This window comes from Microcebus murinus, chromosome 6 (assembly GCF_040939455.1).
Source record: "Microcebus murinus isolate Inina chromosome 6, M.murinus_Inina_mat1.0, whole genome shotgun sequence".
Classification (NCBI taxonomy): domain Eukaryota; kingdom Metazoa; phylum Chordata; class Mammalia; order Primates; family Cheirogaleidae; genus Microcebus; species Microcebus murinus.
In genome coordinates this window covers 18,569,126-18,584,228 of record NC_134109.1, presented here as the reverse complement: position 1 = coordinate 18,584,228, position 15,103 = coordinate 18,569,126, and the positions used below count along the sequence as shown (strand labels likewise).

Sequence of the window (15,103 nt, the reverse complement as noted above, 5' to 3'; positions counted from 1 at the left end):
AGAAGTGAGATCTGGGCTTTTAGTTGTACCCATCACTGAAATAATGCACATTATGCCCAATGGGTAATTTTGTATCCTCACCACCCTTCCACTCTCCCACTTTTGGAGCCTCCAGTATTTATTATTATTCCTCTCTGTATGACCATACACCCAGAGTTTAGCTCCCACTAATAAGTGATAACATGCTATATTTGGTTTTCCATTTCTAACTTACTTCACTTAGGATAATGGCCTCCAGTTCTATACAAGTTGCTGCAAAAGACATTATTTCATTCTTTTTTATAACTGAGTACTATTCCAAGGCATATATATATATATATATACACATATATGTATATATAATTTTCTTTATCCACTCATGAGTAGGAAAACATTTAGGTTGGTTCCATATCTTTGCCACAGTGAATTGTGCTGTGATAAACATTCGGGCACAGGTGTCTTTTTGGTAAAATGACTTCTTTTCCTTTGGGTAGATACCCAGTAGTAGGATTGCTTGATTGAATGGTAGATCTACTTTTAGTTCTTTGAGGAATCGCCATATTATTTTCCACAGGGGATGTATTCATTTGCATTTCCACCAACAGTGTATGAGTGTTCTCTTTTCACTGCATCTGCAAAAACATCTATTGTTTTTTGACTTTTTAGTAATGGCCATTTTTACTTGAGTAAGATGTTATTTCATTGTGGTATTAATTTGCATTTCCCTGATGATTAGTAATATTGATCATTTTTTCATATCTTTGTTGGCCATTTATATATCTTCTTTTGAGAAATGTTTGTCCATGTTGTTGCACACTTTTTAATGAGGTTACTTCTTTTTTTATTGCTTGGTTGTTTGAGTCTGGATATTAGACCTTCATCAAAATGCATCATTTGTGAATATTTCTCCTATTCTATAGGTTAACTATTTACTCTGTTGATTATTTCTTTTGCTATACTTACCTGGCAGGAGACATACCATTATCACAAAGGTAGTTTTACCAGGGAGAGGCTTATCCATTGCACTCTGCATGTGCTGACCCCAGCAATTTCCCCAAATGTGGGAAACTTGATTACATAATTTGTGGTAGTGGGTGACTATGTTCTCTCTCTCCCCTGGTAAGAAAAATATTTTTTTAATAAAATGTAAAAAGATAAAAATATATAAAAGATTATTTCTTTTGCTGTATAAAATCTTTTACATTTAATTAAATTCCATTTGCTTACTTTTGTTTTGGGTGCATTTGCTTTTGGGATCTTACTCATAAATTGTTTGCCTAGGCCAATTTCCAGAAGAGTTTTTCATAGGTTTTCTCCTAGAATTTTTATGGCTTCAAGACTTACATTTAAGTCTTTAATTCATCTTGAGTTAATTACTGTATATGGTGAAAGATAGGGATTAAGCTTCCTTCCTCTACATATGGCTATCCAATTTTTCCAGCATCATTTGCTAAATAGGGTGTCCTTTGCCCAGTGTATATTTTTGTCTGCTTTGTCAAAGGTCAACTGGTTGTGGGTATATAGCTTTATTTCTGGATTCTTTATTATGCTCCATTGATCTGTGTGTCTATTTTTATACTGCTGCCATGCTGTTTGGTTACTATAGCTTTGTAGTATGATTTGAAGTCAGGTAATGTAATGCCTCCAGTTTTGTTTTGTTTTGTTTTGTTTTGCTTTCCCCCTTTGGGAATGCTTTGCTTTGGCTATTTGGGGTCTTTGTTGGTTCCATATGAATTTTAGAATTGTTTTTTTTCTAATAATGTGAAAAATTATGTTAGTATTTTGATAGGAATTGTGTTAAGTCTGTAGATTGCTTTGGGCAGTATCGCTATTTAAAAAATATTGGTTCTTCCAATTCACAAGGATGGGATATTTGTCCATTTGTATGTGCCATCTATGATTTAATTCATCAGTGTTTTGTAATTTTCCTTGTACAGATCTTTTACCTTCCTGGTTAACTATATTCCTAGGTGTTTTAATTTTTTGCAGCCTTCGTAAATGGTATTGAGTTCTTGATTTTGTTCTCAGCTTAGTTGGTATATAGAAACTATATGATCATCTGAATAGATGCATCAAAAGCATTCAGTAAAATACAGCATACCTTCATGATAAGAACCCTCAATAAACTTGAAATATAGAAGGAACATACCTCAAATAATAAAAGCCATATATGATAAACCCTCAGCCCACATTGTACTGAATGGAGAAATATTGAAAGTATTTCCCCTAAGAACTGGAACAAGAAAATGGTGCCCACTTTCACCACTTCTCTTTACCATAGTACTGGAAGTCCAAACCACATCAATCAGGCAAGAGAAAGAAATAAAGGGTATCCAAATTGGAAGAGAAGTCAGATTATCTGCTTGCTGATGATACTATCTTATACCTAGAAAACCTTAAAGACTCCTCCAAAATACTCTTAGATTTGATAAATGAATTCAGTAAAATCTCAGATTATAAAATCAACGTAAAAAAATCAGTAACATTCCTGAGCCCTGATCTCTTTCTCCTCTTTCCCCATTGCTTTATAAGGTGCTCCTTTTATGTTCTTCCTGAGCACATTTTTCTTTGCCAGTGTTGCGGCATTCACAACACTTTAAGAAAACTATCTTTCTCCTTCTGTTGGATGTGAATTCCCCCCAAAGCCTACCAGAATAACTTGTTGGTTAAGCAAAGCCACAGTTATTGGCATAAGGGAGAGTTTCACCTTAGAGAGTCTTACTTGTATCTCAGGAGCAGATACTTATAGGGTTTTAGAATCTGGGCCCAAGTAGTTTCAGATGAGTCTTCCAAGACAGGGAACAAATTTGGCTTGGAAAAAATTTGTTATCTAATAGTAAGCAGCTAATATTGATGAGCATAGAGAGGTGAGAGTCTTGTCACTAGTCTTAATATGAAAGCAGTTGTTTGATAAGTGACATTTTTGCCCAATTGGACATCCTATGATCTCAAAAATGCAGGCTATATACCCCAAAGAGTAATCTCTTGATCAAATAAATTGAGTTTCAGAATTTCTTGAAGCAAGCAACAAAGTTATGTATTGCCTAGCAGTTAGTGCTATCTTTCCAGGAAACAATTTTCTGGAAAAATACTAGTCATGTTGACATAGGTGTTGGTTTTCAGTGCCAACACTCCAGTTTTATAGAGGGCGGTAGTTTCAGTTTTCTTTTCTCCACTTTCCGACCTCATGGTTAGCTCCTTGAAGACAGTGTTGTATCATGTTCACTATGGCACATGGTTTAAATTCACTATTTATATGAATAAATTAATACATATTACAAGCAGTAACATTCTAAGGGAGTAGAGTTTGAAGTAAGTGGAGGCTCCTGTGAGCTACAAATTAACCTGAGAACATTTACTGAGGACTACTACCAATAACTGATTCCTCACTATTGAATGATGTGACTACTCAGAGAGACAAGAGAGAGACTAGCAGTCAATGCTTGTAGAAAGGGTCGGCTGAAGGGAGGTGCTTCAGAAGCCAGAGGTTATGACTAAGCATGAGAGGCTGACAAAAAGCCAACCAAATCTAGGAAGTATATAGCAGCTGAGGATAATCAATCACCTCCCAGCAGATACAGAATCTAGGCAGGAAAACAGCCATCATTCTGTGCCAATGAGCAGACCTCAAAATCCAGGGCAAGTTGGCTTTAATGAAAAGCTTCTTTTACTTTTTCTGCTCTAGGTATTGTTCATGTTCTAACAAAGCTATGACATATTCTTGGGGCTTTGCCCTAGGAGGCCACATTGGCTACACTACCACATCTGATAGCTGGTAAAGATTTTCAACCCTCCCCACAAGAAAAATTTCTCAAGTTTGTTCTAAATCCTTTGTGGTTCAAAGTTTTAACTCTGCTGGCTACATTTCAAACAAGGAAGATTTTTGAGACTCTAATAAGAAACTGGTATATATAATCTGCAGAATAATTAATAAATTCAGGATTGGATTCATGAAGAGAGGGAGAAAATGTTTCTACAGCCAACCTTCTTCAAAGGACTGCACATTCTATAACATAGTTACTTCCCACAATGAATATGACCACCACAACTTGAGCAGTAAGTGACACTATAGAGTTGGACATGTATAAAGAAGAATAGCATCTGCAGTTTTATTAAAAATGCATATTAACCCAGATTAAAATTACATGGGCTATCAATCCTCTTGTTTCAGAGAGTATGTTGAATGCCAGCTGGGTTCAAAGAAAAAAAACAAAAACAAAAAAAACTTACCTTTTTTCCTTCCCTAGCAAGCTCTAATGTTGCATGATACACCAGGTGCACAGGGGACTTGATCTGTCCTTGGGGTATTGAGAACAGGCCACAGACACCTGACCTGAGTTCCAGGTTGGCTCAAAATTAATTTAACTTGCGCCCAAAGTGGAAGCATATGTTTTTTTAAAGTATGGTTGTCTAGGCTCACAACTATGTACTTTTCTCACCATCCATTTGGTTATCACAGAAAAACAAACAAACAATGTACAAAGAAGTCATATGCCACAAGGAAGTCAATTGGATTCATGCAACAGGGAAGATCGAGCCAGATAATTGATGCAATCAGATAGCTGTCTCGGGTAAAGAGATTTGTTTAAGCTTTTAAGTCAATTACCTGTGCAGAAATAATCTATGCCAAGTAGCCCAGCCAAAGTTAGCAAGGCATTTTTATCTATTAATTCAAACTAAAAGTTAAGAAGACAGAGTTTGACTCTAGGACCTAATACTGTGATTTGTACAGTGAAGCAACAGCTCTGTTTTAATTTCCTCAATGATGTTAAATTTATTGAACTGAAAGGACTAAAAGTTTCTGATCTATGTAAATAACAATTGTATAATTAAAATTTTAAAGTTTAAAAATCTGCATAGTAATATAATTCGATCTTTTATAATAGCAGAAGTATTGTTTTCAATCCCTTATTCAGGTAAAGCATGTATGAAACTTACTCAAATACTTGAAGTATTAGATAATCTCATAGTAAAAATGGTTTAGACATTGTTTTTCCTGAACAGGATGTTCAAAACTATTTCTCATGCATTTTTTCAGACACATAGAATTTCTCTGATCTCTGGATTTTAGGTTTTTAGAAATGTAATATTCTAATAATAAAAAATGTTTCCTCTGATAAGACCCCCATAGTGTCAACACATTTTGTATTTTGTGAACTTTCTTTCATGTTAAGAATCTTCTACAACTTCAGCTAAGTAGTATAACCCTATGAGGAGAAATTATTTTTTAATTTCTCATTTTTCAGAGTATTAGGAAAATGTAATCAATTCTGCCTAATTACCTTTATGTCAAACTTTCTAGAATAATTGATATTTTTTAGGATATCTTTATATTTTTGATTCTCCTAGTATAAAGAATGTATTTTCTTATTTCTTCCTACCTTTCCCTCATTTCTCTCTTTCTCTCCCACCCTCACCCCTCTCTGAAATTAGAGAACTTTGTAGCAGCAATAATAATAATAAAGCTATGAGGTGAAAAGCTGGACATGGTACCATTGAAAGTCATCAGGTTTAAAGATTCCATCCAACAAATGTAAGACTGACTCCAGATTCTCCTTAAAAGCAGTAGAAACCCTGACTTAAACCAAATCAACCTTCCTTCCTTCCTTCCTTCCTTCCTTCCTTCCTTCCTTCCTTCCTTCCTTCCTTCTTTCTTTCTTTCTTTCTTTCTTTCTTTCTTTCTTTCTTTCTTTCTTTCTTTCTTTCTTTCTTTCTTTCTTTCTTTCCTTCTTTCTTTCTTCCCTCCCTCCCTCCCTCCCTCCCTCCCTCCCTCCCTCCCTCCCTCCCTCCCTCCCTCCCTTCCTTTCTTCCTTCTTTCTTTCTTTCTTTCCTTCCTCTTTCTTTCTTTAAACAAACTACAATTTCCATCATTTAGAGGGACCCTGATAGAGTGGAGAAAACTTCAGAACTTCTTATAAAAGGACAGGTAACTAGACTATTAGAAGATTTCACCATATGTGTGATCCTAGATGGCACATTTTTATTTTATGATCTTCAATAGCTACAAGTAACATAAGTAGAGTTTTTCAAAATGACTTCTGAAACTTTTGTTCCTTTTAAAACTCTTTAGAAGACAGCCTGCTTTTAGTACAGGTGTCAGACTTCTGGCCTCTCACAAGTTTTTCTTGGGTAACCCTCTTACCTTGAGTACCGGATAATCAACGTGTTAGCTGATTGATTGATGACAACAAAGGATCTTGAGTGTTACTACACCAAATGACATTTTCCTCAAAACTTTCAACCTTATTTACAACATTGTCATTAACTTATGATTTAGGTAAAATGTGGCAGTACACAGAATGCCCCTGGGTAGCACTCCTTTCATCCTGTCATTAGCATATGGCTGGCTTTTTGGTACATTCCTTAAACTAAAGAGCTATGAACTACCCCTAAATCCAAGGAATAGGCTATCATAAAATACAGGTTTTGTCATAAACAAAACATCTGATTCACACCCACACCCACCTCCACCATTTGGTGCTAACTCAGGAGCCAATTTTCATCTAATGGAAAGGTGAAATATTTGACAAACAACATTGCTTTGTCAGTCCCATTCTCATATTTGCTATGCTGCAAAAATACTTACACATCAATCCTACCTCCTTCAATTTGGAAAGGAAATATTCCACTCCCAGCTAAATAAAAAAGTTTCTGAGACCAATCTTTTAGTTTGTGTTTTATTATGAATACAAACCTCTATGTTTGATTAAAATAAAAGTCAAACACACTGACATAAGTTATTGCAGAACACAAGAAGGGTTCATAAAAGCTAGAGAATCATTAAATTGTAAAAGTTATTTTATAAGAGAAATGATTCTCTGTTATGCTTTAAATATGTCTTCTATGTACATACATGTGAGCATGAATATGACTTTTAACATTTATTGCAAGAAATGTCTATTCTTCCCAGTTCTGATTTTTTTTTTCTTATTTCTGATATTTTCATGTTTCTTTTTGCCTTTATTCTGGCCTTTAGCTCTCTGGAGCCATTATTCAAAGTGATACTTAATAGCTCCAATGAGAAAGCAACATCTTTCAGTAATGCACATGACTGTTTAATGATGCAAGATCATCTTAATTCCCTCTCCTTGTGTTTTATTTTCCTTTAGGGGACAACAATTCTAAAGGCTTAACTCTGTCTCAGCTGGTGAAAGTTGAATTGCCCTGCTGAGTGCTGTGGCATTCTCTCTCTCCTCAGTTGGTGGAAGGAATAAAATTCCTGTGCTCTTTTGAAAGTGAGCCATTTGAAGAGTGTTAGTGGTTTGTGTCCAAAACTTTGTTGCTTGGAGAATTGAGTTAAACACGAGGGGACAGATAGGCTGCTGTTTCCAAAACCTTCTAAAAGACATAAAATCACACCAAATGATATGTCATTTTACAGATTTCTCTCTTTAACACCATTTTCCCAAAGGCTGACCTGTAAGTTAAATCAGGAAAGCATGGCCAATCACTTTGAATGTAAGAGGAAGAAGCCCAGAGAGCACTAGAGTGCTGAATTCCGGGTTTATTGCCAAAGAATGAGTAATGGGTATGTTGCAGGCTTGGGCTGCCCCTGAGTCACCTTTATATGAATGTCCAACTGCTCTGGCTCCAAGCCCCGAGTGTTTTACTATCTGCTTTCCTCCTCCTCACCAGGACTTTGGCTTTCCAGTAATTCCCAAGTTCCCCAGTAGTGCTTGATTCAGTCCTTCAGTAATCACTTCGCAGCTGCCGAAGCAGCAATTGACATGCTCACTGAGCCCAGACTTGGACAACTCAATCCTTATCCTTCCCTCAGTGAAGTCAAGTGGCGCCAAGTGCCTAAAGTCCCAGAATAACAGAGTAGATGAGAAAATGGTGCTGATGCCTGAAGCTCCAGGCCTCTGCTTATTATGAATCTCTGAACAGTCTACAGACTCCCTCCCAATCTTTGAAGATTCCTGTTGGCTGCTTAGCTAATTGTCTACAGTGCTGGTGTTTGTGACCTCTTGGCCGCGTGTTGCTTTTGACAGACCAACAAGGACAAAAAGGAATTCTTCCTTCACTTTTGTCTTTTTTTTTTTTTTTTTTTTTTTTGCCCCAAGTGCGAACAGACTCACTCACTGAGACCAAGTTCAACTTTACAAAAGATTTTATGGAAGTGCTCTGGATAGGATCTTTTCAGCTCCCAAAGACTTGGGTGCATCCTTATGGAACAGCGCCAAGTACAGATGCCCCTCCGCCCAGCCTTCAGTGCCAGTACCCTAGAGCCTGCCTATGCACAACTGCAATGATGGGTGTGTGCAGTTTAAATAGCCCAGGGCGGGGAAAAGTATTTTTAAATCTTCCCCCACACTCTTCCTGCCCCTATTAAAGCAAATGAAGTGCCACAGCTCGCCCTTGGTCATATACAAATTCTCATCACTAAATAGCTTCTATTTTCTCAGTCTGAAATAGCTGCATGCAGGCTAATCATGACCTGTGAGCGGGAACACTTTTTCCCTCTGCCACTCCAACCGCATGTGAAGCAATCTCCCTTCAGCCCTCAATCTACTCCTCCAGTACTCAGTCATTCACTGAGCAAATTGGGGAGTTATGTAAAAGGAAGAGAGGGTGTGTGGCTCAGCCCGTCTTAGATACTTCAGGTGCTGACCAGAAAATTTGCAGGGCCCAAGTCAAAATGAATAGGTGGGACCTATGTTCAAAGAAAAAGAAAATAATGACAGTAAAGCTACTGAAATATATTTTTCCCTTTCCTCTGTAGTCTTCCTCTCAATCTTTCATGGTATATGTAATCTTTTAATGTACCCTTCAGATGATGGGGTACACCTGGGCCAACACAAAGGTTCACAAGCTCCCCAGGGTCCAGTCCTGCCTTGTAGACCCCATGAGTCTACACAGCAGCACACTGTTTGTGGGGTTCCCTCTCTCCTACTGGGGGACTAAGGTACCCTTCCCTGGAGAGGTGGGGATTCAATCATCCTTCCCATGACCTGCCATCTGCTTATGTCAAGTCTGGCTACCAGGTAGCTGCAACCTCTGTTAAATTAAATAAACTGGAATACATTGGCCTGATGCTATCTCTGTACTTTGAGATCCTGTGTAACAAACTGCAACATAACTCAGTAAGTAAGCAAACCTAACTTAGGAATGTATAGCAAACAGCCAGTCTTCAGCCAATCACAGGCAACCAATGGACCAGACCATGACCCAAAAAGACAAATTCCTCATCATACTATGACCAGATGAGACAAATACGTAGCTCAGTCAAGCAGATAATTTTTCTACTGCTTCCGTGTTCAACCTATAAAAGCCTATACAAAGCTCACACTACTGGATGGAGCTCTTGTGGTCCTGAGTGCTACCCAATGCATGAATCGTCCTTTGTTTAAATAAACCTGTCAAATTTATTTTGTCTAAAGTTTTTTCTTTTAATATGTCCAACACACACATTAGGTCATAGCTATTCCGTGCCTGGATCAGACGTGGGCAAGAGGACTGCCCCTCACCACCTGTCATCGGGTAACACTTCCAGCTCTGAAAAAGGATGGCTACTGCCATGTTCCACTCTAACATGTGTAAAAGTGTCCTTGTATGACCCAGTGTCTGTGTTCTGGCCCCCATAGGGTGGAGAGGTGGGGCAGAGGAAAGCAGCAGTTCCAGGGCAATGGTAGGGAGGGCAATGCCAGATGGCCTGAGAAGCCAGGGACCCAGGAGTTACAAACCAGCCCTGGGAAAGGTATGAAGAGAACCAAAGATGGGTTGTGGGTGAGCTCAGCACAAATTCAAAGAAATAACTCTTAATAATTTCATGACAGTGGCCACAAACCATTAAACTCCCAGCTGGGGCCCTTCTAAGTATGGGGACCTATGCCACCACACTGATGGCATGTCCATATAGTGAGCTGTCTCCAGATATCTCTATTTTTATGGCAAGGCCAACTTAGCCCCTCTGGGAGGTTTAGATTGGGGATATTCAGATTCCCTTTGACTGTTTGGGATGCATGTTAGTCATGCATGATGGTGTTTGCAAGTCCATGCTTCCACATACCTAGCAGCCATATAAGGAATATAGGTGACATTTTTTTTTTTTACCTTATCTGTCTAACTTTCTCTGTCTTTCTTGCTGTTACTTCTGTTCTTGTCTACACCCTCCATCTCACTGTCTGCCTCAGTGCTCTCCTTCTGAGAGCAGGGCGTCCACAGGAAGCAGTTGTTTTCCTCTGCTACTCTGTGGCATAAGTTATGCCTAGAACATTCCCTAATGGAGGGAGAACTCACCAGTCTAGCATTGCCTGACACTGGGAAGGCCAGTTTGTCTATTCGAGCCTTCAGTTAGCTTTCACACAAAGCCATATCCTTCCTCTTAGTTTTTCTTGGTAACAGCATCAGTATTGTGTTGTTATTCCTTTTCTTTATCTCTGCCTTGGTCAGATTCATTCAGAGTTGTCCAAGGAGAAGTGGATCTATTTATTGTTTCTGTTTAGATACCCCAAAACTCACATGAAATTTCCCTCAATTTGTCCTTTTCCTGACTTTCCTGTGACATTTGACACTGCTGAATGTTGGAAGTTCCCTGAGGATGGAGCCTCCTCCAACATCTGGATTTTAAAACCCTACTCTGTTTCTCTTCTACTTTTTCTTTCCTGAATGTTCCTTCTCATTCTCAGCAAGAACTTTTCCTTTGCTTGCTTCATAAACACTGTTCCCCAGGATGCTAGCTTCAGCATTTTATTACTCTGCTTCCTCCCATTAAGAGCCTTTCCTCCACCCCCGTGTTTCCAAATAGAACCCATATATTGATGACTTCCAAATTTCCATCCTTAACTTAGATGTCTCTTACAAATTCTAGAGCAAGGTATTCCAATCCTTATGTGTCTATGTCGTCCACAGAGGCCATATCCTTCTATTAATAGAAATATACGGCCTAAACTGAACTCATCCTATTTCCCTTTCTAAATTTGCTCCTAACTTTATACTCCATAACTTGGTAAAGAACAAGTTCATCCATATAGTGTTCTTAAGCCAGGAGTCCTAACATTATCTAAGATTCGCATGTGATATTCTTTCTTCTTTTAGCATACTCACCAAATAAGAAACCCCTATAATCCATATATTTGGGGGTATTTTTTCCAGTATGACCCTTTATATCATCTTCATGAGTGTACACTATCCAACTCATTGTATTTAAGACATTATGTAGAGAACCCAAACTTGTGATCAGAAGATATTAATTGGTCAACCAATTATTTACAAAAATCATTTTTTCTGTGTTATTATCTGCTTAAAACTAGTGTGTTGTTCTACACTTTACATTTTCTCCTTTGAAGGAGATTTGCAAATATCTGACGATACAATGCAAATTTCATGCAAATTTGATTCCAAACTGATGGTGCTTGCCTTCCATAAGTAAAAAGATTCCATAGAATAGATTAAAATGTTTTTGAAGATTTCAGATACCAAGAGAATCAGAAAGACTTTAGCAGGTTGTACACTGCATGCGTACAGTTGTAGGAGTGGTGCTCTCTATATGATTATCATGGAGTTGTGTACTTGTTATGAATGTTTTCTATTCAAGAAGGAGTGTTTTTATTTTTTTTTCTAATTCAATGAGAGGTCCCATTTGGATAAACAGTGAGACTACAAATCGTACACAAAGCCATTTTAAATGAAAATTGATCAGGCTTAAGCTACTTAGCAATCTTAGAAGATATAATTAATGAATATGATAAAAATGGTGTGAATATCAAGAGGTTAAGATAAATCTCTTAGACACAAATAGTAGAACTTTCAAATATACTTACAGATTTGACCCTCCTGAAGTTAGTGATATTATAGTCAAAGATAAACTTTAGGACCCAAAATATGTTATCACATAATTTTATAGGAAAAATGAATACCAAATATACTAAGGTTTATAGTTTTGTTAATTATAAGAATTACTACATAGCTAAAAATAAAGCCTGAATGGGGTTTAATATATGATAAAACTAACCAATTTCATGATATTACTTTTATTTTTTAAAATAAAGCCATCATAAAATTGTGTGTTTTATCATTTATATGACAGTTAATTTGCATTTTAATGGATTAAATTGAATTAGCAACATGCTTGAACTAGTTGTCATCAGCTTAGGAAGACCTCCAAACTTAATGAACTCTCAACAGTAATTTCTGCACTATGCCTTCAACAGGCTGAATGTTTGTTCCCCCTACCCCCAATTCCATATGTTGCAGCCCTAAATCCAACGTGAAATTATTTGGAAATGGGACTTTTGGGGGCTAATTAGGTCATCACAGTAGAGCTTTCATGAATGGGATTAGTGCCCTTAGAAAAACAGGCCAGAGAATGAGCTAGCTCTATTTATATCATGAAGGAGCACAGCAAGAAGGTAGCCATCTGAAAGCCAGGAAGAGGGCTGTCACCAAAATCTACCTTTACTGGCATTGTGATCTTGGACTTCCAACCTGAAGAACTATAAGAAATAAATTGTGTTTTATGCCACTCAATTTATGGTATTTTGTTATAGCATCCCAAACTGACAAAGATAATCCATCATACTTTAGTCCTTAGTTGTAGCTACCTACTCATGGTTTCTTGTACAAACCATACTGAATCAGAAGCTATTATTTGCCTAGGCAGTTTAATTTTACTTGGAATACTTTCTTTTACCCAAAGTCCATCATCATCATCCTTCAGAATCATGCTGTAGGCTACATTTACTCCGAGTAGCCTTCTTTGACACTCTGTGTCGGTAACCCCTTTCCTGTAACCATCCAAGGTGGAATTGTTCCCTTAGTCTTCAGAATAATACCTGCATTCAGCACATACACCTTTTCCTGCATTTACCACCTTGTATTGTAAATATCTGTTTAGATGTTTTTCCCTAAAAATCTGTGAGCATTTTGTGTAAAGTGACTATGTATTTATATACCTGAATGTCTATAATTATTTTAATGGATCCACAAGACAATTAGGAATATGTGGTTAAAAATCTAATGTTTCCTCTAAATGTATCAAACCTGACATAGGTTATAGGAAATGCACTACTGTGTACACTTACTGTTGTTTTTCCAGATCTGCAGATCCTAGATGCCAGATTATATAAGGAGAGAACAAAGAGAATCCAGGGAAACAGAGATTTCTATAAACATGGAGGTAGAAGAGTATGGTCTTGAAGTAGGATGAAAGCTTTATTTCAAACTACCCACAGACCACATCCTTAACAGACCACAAAATGTAATTGTTATTTTTTTTATTCTTGTTCTCTCAAAAAATAATTGTTAACATATTTTCAAGTCCAAAATTGCATTGTCAAAGCAACATAAAATCTTGTAAATTTGATATTTGCAACAATGGGTTACAAGAACGTCATAGTATAAATTATTTATATTTTTGGCATCTTCATAAAAAACTTTATGAAGATTATTTTTTTTTTTTGCTTGGAGTTGAATTTAAAGATAGACCACTTTTTTCTATTTTCTCCATCTGTGAAAATCGGCTTCTTGTCTTTTATAACTTCAGCACATTCACATCTTGAATTTAAAAATGAGCAGTCAATTCTTGAAAGTAAAATAGGTAAAACAGTGTGCCTGAAGTTATACGTACTCATTAGCTTGGGGCCAGTACCTGGGAAATAACTCATCTCTGTGGCCTGAAGATGGAGAAAAAGTCTTAGGAAAAGGTTAAGGCCAATCTTAAATCTGAGTCCAAGAAAACTTTTGGCAACATAAAGGAAGAGGAGACAGTTCCCTAATTTAATGGGAGATACTAGTTGAAACTTCTAAAAATGGAATTGAGAAGCCAAGATAGTTTATTTCAATGAGTTAAGGAAGCAAATAGTCAGCTATATTGGCAGCTGATATGTGGGAGGTCACAGCTCTGACCATAGGTTAGTAGAAATTTAATAGTCACTGTGTAGGGCAAATATCAGAAAAAAAGGCCATTGCTAGCAATGAAAATGGGTATCAGGCCATTCTATTGAACAATGACTAAGAACCAGAAACCAAAGCTAAATCCAAGATACCTTAATAGTTTGGTTTCTAAATATAAGGTGATTAAACAGAAGAAAACTGAGTCAGAGCTAGCAAAATAGCAAGAGTAATTTTCTTATTTACATAGGATAATGTGGGAAATGAGGGAAGATGATTAAACATCCTCCACCACAAGTCAGAATGTGCTATAGAGCTTAATGTCCAGGCTAAAACTTTCCAGTCCATAAGACCTGAGCTGTGAGAAAGAAGTAGAAAAGGGATAAAAGGGAGTAATCACAATTTAGAATTAGATCAGATATGGCCCCTGACATTTTCTTCAGTTGTAGAGACCAGAGTAGGTTAAAGCAGTGATTCTAAAGTATTGAATGACATCTGACTCATCAGTATGTAAATAACTACAATTGAACTTAAAATAATTTATACAGATTGAAATTCATTAGGTCAATATGTCCAGACAAACGATACACAACAGATCTACAGAAGACAACAGATCGATTTGGTACACATGGATAAAGATGATCAATGATTTTACCATGTTTGTGATGCTCTTCCTCCTGCATCTCCATCTGTGGCTTCCTCTGGCCATCAGCTTACATCGTTCTCAGTGTAGTTAGGCTTTCACTCCACAGGGGAGAGAGACAGAGAGAGAGAGAGAGAGAGAGAGAGAGAGAGAGACAGCACCTATTGCTCTTCACAGCCTGATCCAGCTTGTGCTATCAGTGGAGAACAGACTCTGTCACGTCCTGGTTTGAAATGTTCTGGGAAAAAACCTTGAATTGGCTAAACTCAAGTTAGTTGGTGATTCTTAGACCAATTTGGAAAGGCAGGCAGAATATACCTTTGGTTGGATGACTCTACCTGGATAAGTAAGTCAACTGTGGCCAAAAAGTTGGGGTCAAAGAAGTCAGCTCCTGTTAGAACAAGAGGATTGTGTTTGTGCAATAGTTCCCCCCCCCAAAAAAAGGTATTGATGTTTTAAGAAGAATAAGGGGTGGCTGGGGGGGGGGGTAAGTGTAAAAAATAGGCTACTCTGGGAAAATGAAAAAAAAAAAAAATCCATTGCAGAAGTTTTGCCAAAATTCTAAGACCCACCACTGGAGGTCTGGTTCTTTACATGAATGCATGTATATGTTTAAAAGTTTTATAGGTGATTCTGTTAATAAACTAGGTG

The 15,103-nt window shown here is 37.3% G+C and overlaps 1 non-coding gene across 1 annotated transcript; it reads left to right on the top strand.

The window, feature by feature from the left end:
• Positions 1-934: 934 nt before the first annotated feature.
• On the top strand, positions 935-1,098 carry LOC142871566 (U1 spliceosomal RNA). Its single transcript, XR_012919824.1, has one exon. It is a non-coding gene; the product is annotated as a U1 spliceosomal RNA (small nuclear RNA).
• The last annotated feature ends 14,005 nt before the right edge of the window (positions 1,099-15,103 follow it).